Genomic DNA, 12,525 nt, shown 5'->3' with positions numbered 1-12,525 from the left:
AATTCTGTTTGAGCTGAAACTTGAAATGCAAAATCTAAGACCTTGATTCAGAGAGCATGTAAGTGCATGCTTAATTTCAAGGCCATAAGTAATCTCATCCTCATTCAGCAGAGCTCTGAAACTTTGTTTTGAGTGCTTTTCAGAATAGGGTAGGAATTACTCATGAGTTAAGCACATGCCTAAATGTGTTGCTGGATCAGAATGATATTACTCGTGCTCAAAATTAAGTATGTGCTTAAGTACAAAATTAAGTATGTGCTGAACTGGGGCCTTAGCACTTTGCAGGAGGAGCACACACCTTAATGACTTGGGTTTGTAAGTGTGACACTAACAAAACAGGACTTTAGGGTTGCATAGCCCCAATGCTGGCCCTTTGCACAAGGGAGGCTTTCACTCTTCATAAGCAGGGCACTATTGCTATATTACATAATGTGACAGATTTGCATATGACTGACAATTTGCCTACTACATAAATTACAGTACTAGCATAAATATAGTATATTATATGTAAAGGTACAACTAGAGAAACTGATTCAGTTAAAATAAAAATAGCCTTTGGAACTTTCCAAACCTTTGCTTCAAATCTGATGTTTAAAAAAGTTCAGTTAACTTTCTCCTCCCCCTGGTATGTTGTCCCGTACTTACAGCCTTTGTCTAAGGTATGGAACCGAATTTTGAAAAACCCATTTTTGATATTTTGAGCAAGACTGGAAAGATTTTTCTTGTGATTTTTCCAAACAAATTTTGCAGACTCACTCATTGGCTGAGCTGTGCCTGACACAAGACTAGAGGGTCAAAGTGGGCTTAGACCACTATTACAGCCACTATTTTATCTTCTTCCCCTTCCCCTTCCCCTCCTTGATCATGAGCCAGATCAGTGATGGAATGATCTCCTGACCCAGATCAGAACAGCTTGAAGGCTTCTCTGGTTGGTTGCCAACAGCTATCTCCCTCCCCCAACCCCCTGAGGGCAGCTATGGATCGCTGGATCCAGGAGTGTTCTGGTCACATCCCCCTTAAAATGTGTCTAGGAAAAACTAGGGACTGGGAGTGTGGGTGGTGGAGATGCTATGGTGGTTTCTTATGACTTAAGGGTACTCCAAGAAAATGGCATCTTTCATTGGCCACATCTGCCAGGACTAGCCAAAATCTGTTCAAAATTGCCCTAAAGACCAGAGAATCTGGTCCACTATCTTGAGAAAAACATTCAAACTTATTCAAAACTCCAAACCTCTTTATGTAAATAAAGCTAAAGTCCAAGGCTGGTTTCTTAATTTCATTTTAAAACCCTTTAGCAAACTGCGTGCGCCATATTTTGCTTTGCCTTTTTTTAAGCTTTGCTATATTTTTAGATTTTTTATTTTCTCCAGAATAACTCCAAAGAGCTGATTACAAACAAACATTTTAAAGTTATGATTCTGTCATAACTGGGATAACCTGAGTGAAAGTGAGAAGCTATAACATTTCTATTTGACTAAGGGAAAATGAAAATAAATGATCTTCAAAATTGTAGCATTTGTCTTTATTTAAATTTAATCCTGACAGTTCTCTGCAGTGATAATTTTGATAGTCTGCCTAGTTTGTCTAGAAAACTACATGGTGCTGTCTTTTCGATCTTCTTTCTCAAGCATTATTTCATGTTTCACTTTCTCTCTCTCTCTCTCTCTTTTTTTATAGAATCCCTGATTTATGTACAATGGAGACTGATAGCAGATTATTCTTTTTCTGATGAAGGGAGATAGATCTTATGATAATCAGGAAAGTTCTCAAATGCTATAAATGCCTTTACAAACAGTAACAACCATCACAACTCAAAGTAAATGCTTCCCCCACCCTCAAAAAAACAATGTGTGCATTGAAGATTCATGCTCCCTGGGGATCAAGCAGTAACTATTGTGATGGGGCAAGGCCAGATGGCTATAGAAAAGTAGTCCTGTTGGTATCCAGGAAGTTGGTATCCACTGCTAAAGGACCTCCCCCACAGCCTAAATGAAGGATCCACAGGTCTGTGATACCAAATAAATACATGGGACAACTAATGAAAAAATGAAAAAAACAGGATCGGGAGTGAGGTCATAGGGCTAAACGAAGGGAACTTGATGGGGATACCGAGCAGAGAACCCTGGACAGCGCCCACTGCTCCTCGAAGGCGTCAAGGGAGGCAGCGGACACCGCCCAGAGGAACTCTGCCTGGATGCGTGAACAGATAGAGGAACAGAAATAGGCCCCACAGTCACAGGAAATCCCGTCGGCCAACCTCCTCTCCCTGGTTTTGTAGATGGCTAGTGTGGCCAGGGCTAAGAGGAGGTTGATAAGGAGAACCCACGACTTTGTGGGGCCATGGATGGGGAGTGCATAGCTGAACAGGTGAGGGGAAAAGTGCAACCAAAAACATAATAAGAGATCTAAGAGGAGCCGGAATAGGGGCTGCAACCTGGCGCAATCTAGATAAATGTGTGCCAGGGTTTCCCTCATGCCGCAAAAGGGGCAGATGTTTGGGATAGGGGTAAACCGCGCCAAGTACATGCCCGTGCTCACGGCCCCGTGAAGGAGCCGCCAACTGATATCCCCGGCGGGCTTGGGAATCAGGGTGGAGTATAAGCTATAAGCTATAGAAAAGTAGTGGGAGACAGATATATTAGCCCCAGGCTAAACAAATCCCTGTTACCAGGATAACTACAAGGCAGCTACTCTAGGTCAATTAAGACATGTGGGGCCAATTAAGATCTTTCCAGAAGGCAGGGAAGATAGCTAGGTTGGTTGGGACACCTGAAGCCAATTAGGGGCTGGCTGAAACTAGTTTAAAGACTCCCAGTTAGTCAGTTGGGCATGTGTGTCAGGAGCTGTAGGAGGGAGCTGTACAGTTGGAGGAACTAAGCAGTACAAATCCATATCAGATGCAAGGAAGGAGGCCCGGAGGTAATGGTGAAAGAGATATTGAGTGAGGGCTGCTGTGGGGAAGTGGCACAGGGAATTGTACATGTCCTATTTCCAAAAAGTCAGCTACCATAGCTGCAACTATTAGGGTCCCTGGGCTGGAGCCTGGAGTAGAGGGCGGGCCTGGACTCTGCCTTCCCTGATTAATTGCAGAGACTGTGTGAGGGAGGGTTGCTTTTCCTCACCTCCCTTGCTGGCTTATGATGAAAAAGACTCCGTAGGCTGTGACCCTTGCCTCTAGAGCGAGAAGGGCTACATGGAGGGTCACAGCGAGCCTCTGAGGCTAGTGAAATCTGCCAGGAAGTGTAGGGCCCACTGAGACCAGGACAGAGCTTTGTCACACTATGTATTGCTCTTTTTCTACCTGTTATTTATCTTCCCCTCCACCAAAGGAATGCAGAAAGACCAATATAATTTTAACTGAAATATTTCTTATCTTTTGTAAAGCTGTGGTGGGATGCCAGAAGACTCCTGGGATTCAGTCACTACTCCTTGTAATCCTTTTTTTCTACTTGTCCTACTATTTTGCTCTCTAAGGCCCTATTTCAGCAAGGTATTAAAACCCATGCCTAACTTTAAACATGTGAGTTGTCCCTCTTGACTTCAGAGGCTAATTATGCTAAATGTAGATACATACAGGGACATTCTTAGGATTTATGGGGCCCGATGCAATATTATTAAACTGGTGCCCCTATGCCTGATGGCAGCCTGGGCTCACATGTGTATTTTAGATAAGGTGGTCTTTTGAAAGATTTATTTAAAAAAAACTATGTGTCTGAAGATCCAAGCATGTAAGGCTAATGATGAATACTCAGATTGTGCATCTAAAACTCTATGAAAGGATTTTTTTAGAGATGTGATTTTATAATCTTCAGCAACACACTAAAGACATATTTTTAAAGCAAATTTTAAACTAAGGTCCTGTAGGCTAACATGTTCTGAGTAAATATTACAGTAACGCACAACTGTTTTTGTCAGTAAATTCAGAAACTGACAGTATATACCTGGAGGTTGGCAAATCCCTGTTAAATGGCTTCATTACCACTTGAATGGCTCTTTAACAATTTCAGTGTTGTGCTAATAGGTCTGGCAGGCTGGAAGACTTTTCACTTTTAAGTACTAGATCCCCTCCAGAGGAAGACTCACCAAGCTGCAGCAGGAAGGGTCAGAACAGAGATAGGAAAAACCAGGAAAGTGGACACTAAGACCCTGGGGTGCCTCAAGGTTTCAGGTGCCCGTATGCCTGAGGACAGCTCTGGGTACATGAGTCAGTGAAAAGCTCTGGCTGAGGGGGGGAGGCGGAGGCTGTAGGGAAAAGCTTCAGCAGCTCCCCACTGTCAGGGCCTTTCTCTGCAGTGAGGAGAGGATCTGGCAGGAGGAAGGCAGCAGGGAATGGCTCAGCCTTTCTCAGCTGCCAGAGTCTTTCCCTTCAGCAAGTGAAGCCTCCTGTAAAGTGAGGAGCTACTGCAGCATTTCCCCTACTGCGGGAGTCCTTGCCTGTGGCAGTGAAGAGTTCCAATAGCAGGGAGCTCATAGACTCAGGCCATGGCTACACTTGCAAATTTGCAGCGCTGCAGCAGGGTGTGAAAACACACCCTCTCCAGCGCTGCAAATTGCGGCGCTGCAAAGCGCCAGTGTGGTCAAAGCCCCAGCGCTGGGAGCGCGGGTCCCAGCGCTGTACGTTATTCCCCACAGGGAGGTGGAGTACAGACAGCGCTGGGAGAACTCTCTCCCAGCGCTGGCGCTTTGACTACACTTAGCGCTTCAAAGCGCTGCCGCGGCAGTGCTTTGAACTGCAAGTGTAGCCTCAGCCATAGACTTTAAGACTAGAAGGGACTGTCATGATCATCTAGTCCAGGGATCAGCAACCTTTCAGAAGTGCTGTACCGAGTCTTCATTTATTCACTCTAATTTAAGGTTTTGCGTGCCAGTAATACATTTTAAGGTTTTTAGAAGTTCTCTTTCCATAAGTCTATAATATATAACTAAACTATTGTTGTATGTAAAGTAAATAACGTTTTAAAAACGTTTAAGAAGCTTCATTTAAAATTAAATTAAAATGCAGAGCCCCCCGGACTGGTGGCCAGGACCCGGGCAGTGTGAGTGCCACTGAAAATCAGCTTGCATTCCACCTTCAGCACACACGCCATAGGTTGCCTACCCCTAGTCTGACCTCCTGCACTTTGCAAGCACAGAACCTCTCCTACAAATCCTGTAATAGACCCCGAACTCCTGGGTTGTGCGTAAACTGCCTGCAGGGGGAGGCTAGCCCCCAGTCCTGCCCCAGGCCTGCCCCTTCCGGCCCCCTGGCCATCAGCCCAGTTCCTCCCCAGGCTAGCCCCCCCAGCGCCAAAGGAGTGCCTGGAAGGAGGGCGGCGCATGGCTGCAGCCTCCCCAGCTCCAGATCACATCATTATGTGATCAACCAATACACCTAGGTCTTTTGCCTCCTCTGTCTCTTCCAACTGATACATTCCAGCTTATATAAAAAATTCTTGTTAGTCCCTAAATGCATAATCTTGAACTTTGCACTATTACATTTCATCCCATTTCTATTATTCCAGTTTTTAAGGTCCTCCAGATCTTCTTGTATGATATTCCAGTCCTTCTCTGTATTGACAATACCTCCCAATTTTGAGTCATCCACAGATTTGATTAGCACACTGTTATTTTTTTGCCAAGATTATTAATAAAAATGTTAAATATGATTGGTCCCAAGTCTGATCTCTGAGGAACTCCACTAGTAACCTTCCTCCAGCCTGACAGTTCATCTTTCAGTACAACCCATTGTAGTTTCCCCTTTAACCAGTTCACTGTCCATCTTTCAATTCTCATATTAATCCCCATCTTTTCCAATTTAACTAATAATTTCCCATGTGGGCCTGTATGAAATGCCTTACTGAAATCCAGGTAGATTAGTTCTAATGCATTTCCTTTGTCTAAAAAAATCAAAGGAGACCAGGCTGGCCTGACCTGATCTACCTTTTGTAAAATCATGTTGTATTTTATCCCAATTACCATTTACCTCTAGTTCCTTAACTACTTTCTCTTTCCGAAGTTGTTCCAAGACCTTGCATGCAATGGAGGTCAAACTAACAGCTCTGTAGTTTCCTGGGTCACTTTTCCCCCTTTCTTAAAAATAGGAATTGCATTAACAATTCTCCAGTCTTAGGGTACAAACCCTGAATTTACAGATATATTAAAAATCCTTGCTGTTAGGCTGGCAATTTCATGTAGGGGTATAAAACGGCTTCTGTATGAGGAGAGATTAATAAAACTGGGACTTTTCAGCTTGGAAAAGAGGCGACTAAGGGGGGATATGATAGAGGTCTATAAAATCATGAGTGGTATTGAGCAGTGCCTCTCAAACTTTTTTTTACTGGTGACCCCTTTCACATAGCAAGCCTCTGAGTGCGACCCCCCCGCCTTATAAATTAAAAACACTTTTATATATTTAACACCATTATAACTGCTGGAGGCAAAGCGGGACTGGGGGTGGAGATTGACAGCTTGCGACCCCCTGAGGGGTCCTGACCCCCAGTTTGAGAACCCCTGGTATAGAGAAAGTAAATAAGGAAGTCTTATTTACTCTCTCATAATACAAGAACTAGGGGCCACCAAATGAAATTGATAGGTAGCAGGTTTAAAACAAACACAAGAAAGTGTTTTTTCATGCAATGCACTGTCAACCTCTGGAACTCCTTGCCAGAGGGTGTTGTGAAGACCAATATTGCAATGCAGTTCAAAGGGGAGCTAGATAGATTCATGGAAGATAGGTCTATCAATGGCTATTAGCCAGGATGGGCAGAGATGGTGTCCCTAGCCTCTGTTTGCCAGAAGCTGGGATTGCGTGACTGGGCATGGATCACTTGATGATAACCTGTCTGTTCATTCCCTTTGGGGCACCTGCCATTGGCCACTGTCAGAGGACAGGATACTTGGCTTGATGGACCTTTGGTCTGACCTAGTATGGCTGTTCTTATGTACCAGTTCCTTTAGTATTCTTCGATGGAGATTATTGAGGCCCCCCCCCAATTTAGTCCCATTAAACTTAGTTTGATTTCCAGCTCAGATCTGGTAATTTCTACTTCCATATCCTCATTAGCCACCCTGCCACTACCCTTAAACTCTTCATTAGCCTAATTAGAGACTGAGGCAAAGTGTTGGGTCATACCTAGATTCTCTTTAATCTCCATCCCATCCTCAGTGATACCACTTCTTCTTTCCTTATTTATATGGCTATAGAACCTTTTACTACTGGTTTTAATTTCCTTTGCAAGGTCCAACTCTGCTTGGCTTTTGGTAGTTCTCATTTGATCCCTACACTTTCTGACCTCCAAGAAGTAGTTTCTCTTCATGATCCATTCTACCTTCCATTCCTTGTAGGCTTTCTGCTTTCTCTTAATCACCTGTTTGAGATGCTTGGTCTGGAACCCTTCCCTACGAATTTATTCCCTGGCTTGGGATGCAGGCTGCAGATAGTTCCTGGAACTCTGGCAATGTAATCCCAAGCCTCCTCCACATTCAGATCCTCGAGTTCTTCAGTCCAGTCCACTTCCCTAACTAACTCCTTTAATTTAAAGTTTGCCCTTTACCTGCAGCAGGGACCTTTCTCCACTGTCGTAGTCTTTACCTGTGGCAGCGAATGGTTCCAGCAGCAAGGAGCTGGCAGAGGCTTTCCTCACTGCCTCCTCCCTGTCAAAATCTTTTCCCACTGCTGGAGTCTTTTCCTGCGAGGAAGAGTTTATGAAATAAAAAATAAACACTGGATGGCTGTGACTAATACACATGTCTATTTTTCATTCTACATTTAGATAAAATGTCTTAGAAGTATAGTTTGGGGCAAGGATTGTGCCTCTCTCTGTGTCTAAAGTATCTAGCATATGTTGAGCACTATTGCAGTCTACATAATAAAATATATTTTTCCACAGGCTTTTATTTTATACAAAAGCTTAGTCTTTTAATCAGTGGGTACAGACAGCATTTGATTTTTACCTAAAGCAAAGATAGGCTTAAACACAAGAGGGAAGATAGAAAATAAATATGAGGGGAGAAGTATAATTCCATACATTGTATATGCAGCAAATCACTAAAAGCAATCTGACTTCATATTGAATGACAGGAGCAGCTGAAATATCCCTGGCATTTCTACTAGCAGTGGTGAATAGCCACGTTCATGACAGATTCAGGAATGACATGGCAAGATCAATGAAACTGTCTTCAGCTTGGTCAGATATACAGTCACTAGGGACAGGTTTTTCCTATTGCTGTGCACTTTGATAGTTCAACTACATTTGAGATCATTTCAATGTAAAAAGGCTTCATATTCTCAGGCTGGCATTTGGTCTTTTCTAACAGCTATCCCTTTTGCCGGCAAACAGAGGTCTGCGAGCACTCCTTCCATTTGCCTAAAAAAAAGCCCATTTCATAAAAGAGAACCAAACAAAAATGCTAATGCTGTAAGTCCCCAGGGATTGAATATGCTAGGAACAGTGACCAATAAGCTTGTCTCAACTGGAAATGGCTCAACCTCTTACAGGTGCTTCCTTTCCTTTATCATCATCTGAGTGGATTATTTGCATGTGAAAGGTTCAAGATTGACAGCTGTAGAGACTTAAATCCTTTACACATAAACCAGGTACAAAATAGACAGCACAAATACTAGCTTTCCCCATGCTGCTTTTGTTAATGTACTTCAGATCTGAGCTAGAGGGGCCATTTATAGGAAAGACGGTTCATTTTCTAAAGCCTGCTGAATCCCGGGTCTCTTTTCTGAGACTACCAAGTGAGCTGCCAAGTTTGATGGTGGTTTTCATTATGCTCTGAAACCATAACTGTTATTTCATGAAGGCTCTTGAAGAGCCATCAGATAGTAACTTTTACTCATATCTGACCTGTTGAGATAGGCTCAGCCCAGTCACCAGGGAAATCAAACTTGAAATTAATTGACATAAGTATGAGTCCCAGTGTCCTATGACTGGCTAGGTCTTCTGGTTCATAAACCAAAGTTGAAACAGAAACACTGTTCCTACCCTTCCTGCATTTGCGGCTCTAAACATTGCCGCTGGAGTATTGTCCATTAAAAATGCATAATGAACTTTGGGCATCAACAATAACAACCTGTCCCTTTCCTTGCCACTGAGTGAACAGACCAAGCAGAGTTCAGTAGAGATAATAAAAGCTAACGTTTGGAACAGGTGACCTTCCTGAAGTACTAGGTTTTTGTAAAACTTTCAGGCATGGTCTACACTAGAAACTTATATCAGACTTTTTGGGATTTGCAATTCCCCCCAGCCCCCCTCCCCTTCCGATGGAGATTCAGGTTAAAACAACTGTTTTTCTAACTAAAGACAAAGCCTATATTATGTATTTGGGATAGAAAAACACTCTCCCAACAGTGAGAATGGCAAAAGTGTGTGGCCTGTATATGGTATAAATATGATGGTTACTATTTATTTAAAATTTCTCTCTTCCTGTCTCAGTTTTTTCTTTTTTTGGCCTTCTACATGTGTTCTTTATTATCCCTGCTAGATTTTTAACCCCATAGTTTTCCTTACAGCTTATCTTCAGTGGAGTGCAAATCTGATAATGTTCAACTTTGAGGGCATCTTTTAATTCCATAATACTACAGCAGGTTTAAAATCAGGAAGAACAAGTTCACCCATCCCTACACTTGATTTGCTATTTCTTACTACAAACTCACATGCAATAGCACCAGCAACACTGGCCATAACTAAACTTTAGCAGTTAAATATTGTACTGTGAAATGTGCTCCTGAGGATTTAATACGAAGACATTACTAAATCCAGCTGCTGATGACAAAATGTTGCACAGAAGGTCCACATACGGATAATGCAATACTGTGAATCTGAAGAGTGATACATTAAGAAGGATGGAATATTTTTTCCCTCCACAATTCAAATGTGGAAGAAAGCAGAAGTGGGCTCCTGTGTGTTCTGAATAAGACCACTTATGCCAAAAAGTTCCAACAGTATGTGACCATTACCTGATGAGTGGATTTTTCTACTTCATTATGACAGCTAAGTGTGAGGTTATTTGCTGTCCTTGCACAAAAAGGCAGAGCACCCAAAAGCTGTGATTCTATGTTCGCACTCAGCACCATGTGTGGCTAGTACATCCATGGAAATATGCTGCTGATCACAAATTTGAGACAAACCATTAACATTGACGATCAGGAACAAATGCTTCTCCCCCTAACCCCCCACTACTTCCTTCTTCCTGTTTCACACAGGACAGTGATAAAAGGCAAAGAACTGAATTTTCAGTAAATCTAACAAGTAAAGAATTTTCCATAAGACATTCAGCTGAGAAAGTGAGCGTAGTAGCTTTGGGTAGAAAATGAGTTTGTGGTTATGGAGGACAATTAATGACAGTGGGCAATTGACTCTCTTTCCATGAAATAGTCATGAGTGACTAAAATGGTTGCTGTCTGGCCAGCTAGCCGATATGTGCTAGAACTCCATGATGCCAGTTGATCAATATGTCTGCTGATTAGAAACTAACTACAGAGTTTGCCACATGCCAGCCGGGAGAAGAACTCTGTCAGAGAATCATAAGCAGGTATGGATGAAACAGAACATTTGGATAAATAAAGACAGTTTGGTGGCTTCTCCAAAGCTTACTTAGATTGGAAAACAGCATGGCAATATCTCAAGAACAAGCTCTCCCATGAGATTTTTAAATGCATCCAAGTTCTGTCAAGGTTAAAAATTCCACAGTAATGGATCTGCCCAGTATTCATTGCTTCCCGTTGGTTTAAGTGCTTAATCTTGGCAGGTGCTGGGCATCTCCTGAAAACTGCTGAATGCCTTCAAGTCCCATTAACTTCAGTGGGACAACTAAAGTGCTTAAAGTTAAATGAGTGCCTCAATTTTTGACTGGGGCCAAAACTCTCATCACTGTGCAGGACTGAGCTCTGGGTCCGATATGGTCTAGGTGATTGAGTCTGCTGCCCCTGCACCTGGACTGCTGTTCTGATTGACTAACAGCGGTGAATGAAGCATAGGATTGGAATGATGCTGAATTTATTTTTTTCTGACTTTATTTTCTCATTTTTTCTGGAATGGGCAGAGTTCCCAGGTGAACTTCCCCAATGGCAGAATCACTACTGAAGCGCCGTTGGCAGAGCAGGTCCAAGATCTCAGGGAGATGCTCGGTTGACAACTTCTCCACTTTCATTTCCTACAGCACAGAGACTAAAAAATGCTCCTCTGGTCAAAAAACTGCAGCTGCATACTGTTCTTTACCTCATTGTGGTGATGAAATACATCACTACTGTCAGGACTGGATGGAGTTGTACTTCTTGCAGAAAAAATACTGGTGCATCACTACATCTATGTTCTGCAGCCTAAGGTAAATTGTTGTGTAAATCAGGGATTAGATTCCTTGGAGGAAATCACTGCCTTTTTTTGTCTCAAGGAAAGAGGAAGATTGAGGGTAGTCCTAGCACCTCAGTATTCCAAACACTAATTAAGTCTTTCTTGATGCAGTTTTAGTCTTTAAAAGAAACTCGCTTTTTCTTGGCCTAGATATTCATGATTCCTATCACTGTTCAATAACCACCGTTAATACTACTACATAGCCAATATCATAGAATCACAAAGTAGTTGGCAGCTATAAAGCTTAGAAACCAGGGTTTGGCTTGGATTACTGTTGCAGTGTTGTCTGGCTACCTGAATGTTTCTTGTCTAGCTTCGTTGCAGGCTATCATGATGAGTGTAGTTATTTCTAGCATTAATGCATGTCTGTCATTTGTGGTCTGTTTTTTTCCACTAATCATAATTCTTAGTATCCTCTTTCCCTGAAGAATGATTGTTATGGTTTCTATAGCCCCAGGGAAACAGTAAACCCCACAGGGCAGAAAGGGAAAGTGGGGACCCTATACTGAGTAATTAAACAAATAAAAGTGACTTTTTAGGCAGAAGTTTTGAAGGATAATTGAAGATGTTATAACACTCCTGTTAGTCATCTAGAGTTGGATGAATGTTCAACATGATGGCCTCTGAGTAAATAGCTCACTTTGGGGCAATCAATCAGTGAAGATTGGGCCCTTCTCCCTGAGAAATGGGAGAGACATTTACTTTTGAAATTAAGTTAAATTTGTTTTTGATTTGATATGGTGCTTGAGGGGGGTGGGCTGGCGAAGGGGGAAACCCTGATGCACTATTTCTGGAATTTACATACTGGAGTTTATTTCACCACTTTGTCTAGCTTCTGTGCTCAGGGGAGTTATGTTTTGCATAAATTGTTTTTTCTGAGTACTTGAATGTATTCAGAACAAAAGTAGTACAGATGGGATGATTTAGTTGGGAATTGGTCCTGCTTTGAGCAGGGGTTGGACTAGATGACCTCCTGAGGTCCCTTCCAACCCTGATATTCTATGATTCTATATTGTAACTATTTTTATACATTAAACTGAAACAAAATAAATTGACCTTAATGTACATGGTGGGCTTCATTATCCCATTTCAGAGCTACTACTCAGGGTGAGCGTAAGAGAAATCAGCAGAAGAGGGTACCTGTTATGCACCAGGCCCACTGTGGAATGATTTAGATCAGCAGTGAGGC

At 42.4% G+C, this 12,525-nt stretch overlaps 1 long non-coding RNA gene across 1 annotated transcript in view; it reads right to left on the bottom strand.

Annotated features, from left to right (window-relative positions):
• LOC123373230 overlaps positions 1 to 12,525 on the bottom strand; it is a 43,703-nt gene that overhangs the window by 5,363 nt on the left and 25,815 nt on the right. Inside the window, exon 3 of the long non-coding RNA XR_006580622.1 lies at positions 7,571 to 7,667. This is a non-coding gene — a long non-coding RNA (uncharacterized LOC123373230). The remainder of the gene's footprint in view (positions 1 to 7,570; positions 7,668 to 12,525) is intronic.

This window comes from Mauremys mutica, chromosome 6, assembly GCF_020497125.1.
Source record: "Mauremys mutica isolate MM-2020 ecotype Southern chromosome 6, ASM2049712v1, whole genome shotgun sequence".
Taxonomy (NCBI): domain Eukaryota; kingdom Metazoa; phylum Chordata; order Testudines; family Geoemydidae; genus Mauremys; species Mauremys mutica.
This window is presented reverse-complemented; position numbering and strand designations above follow the sequence as displayed.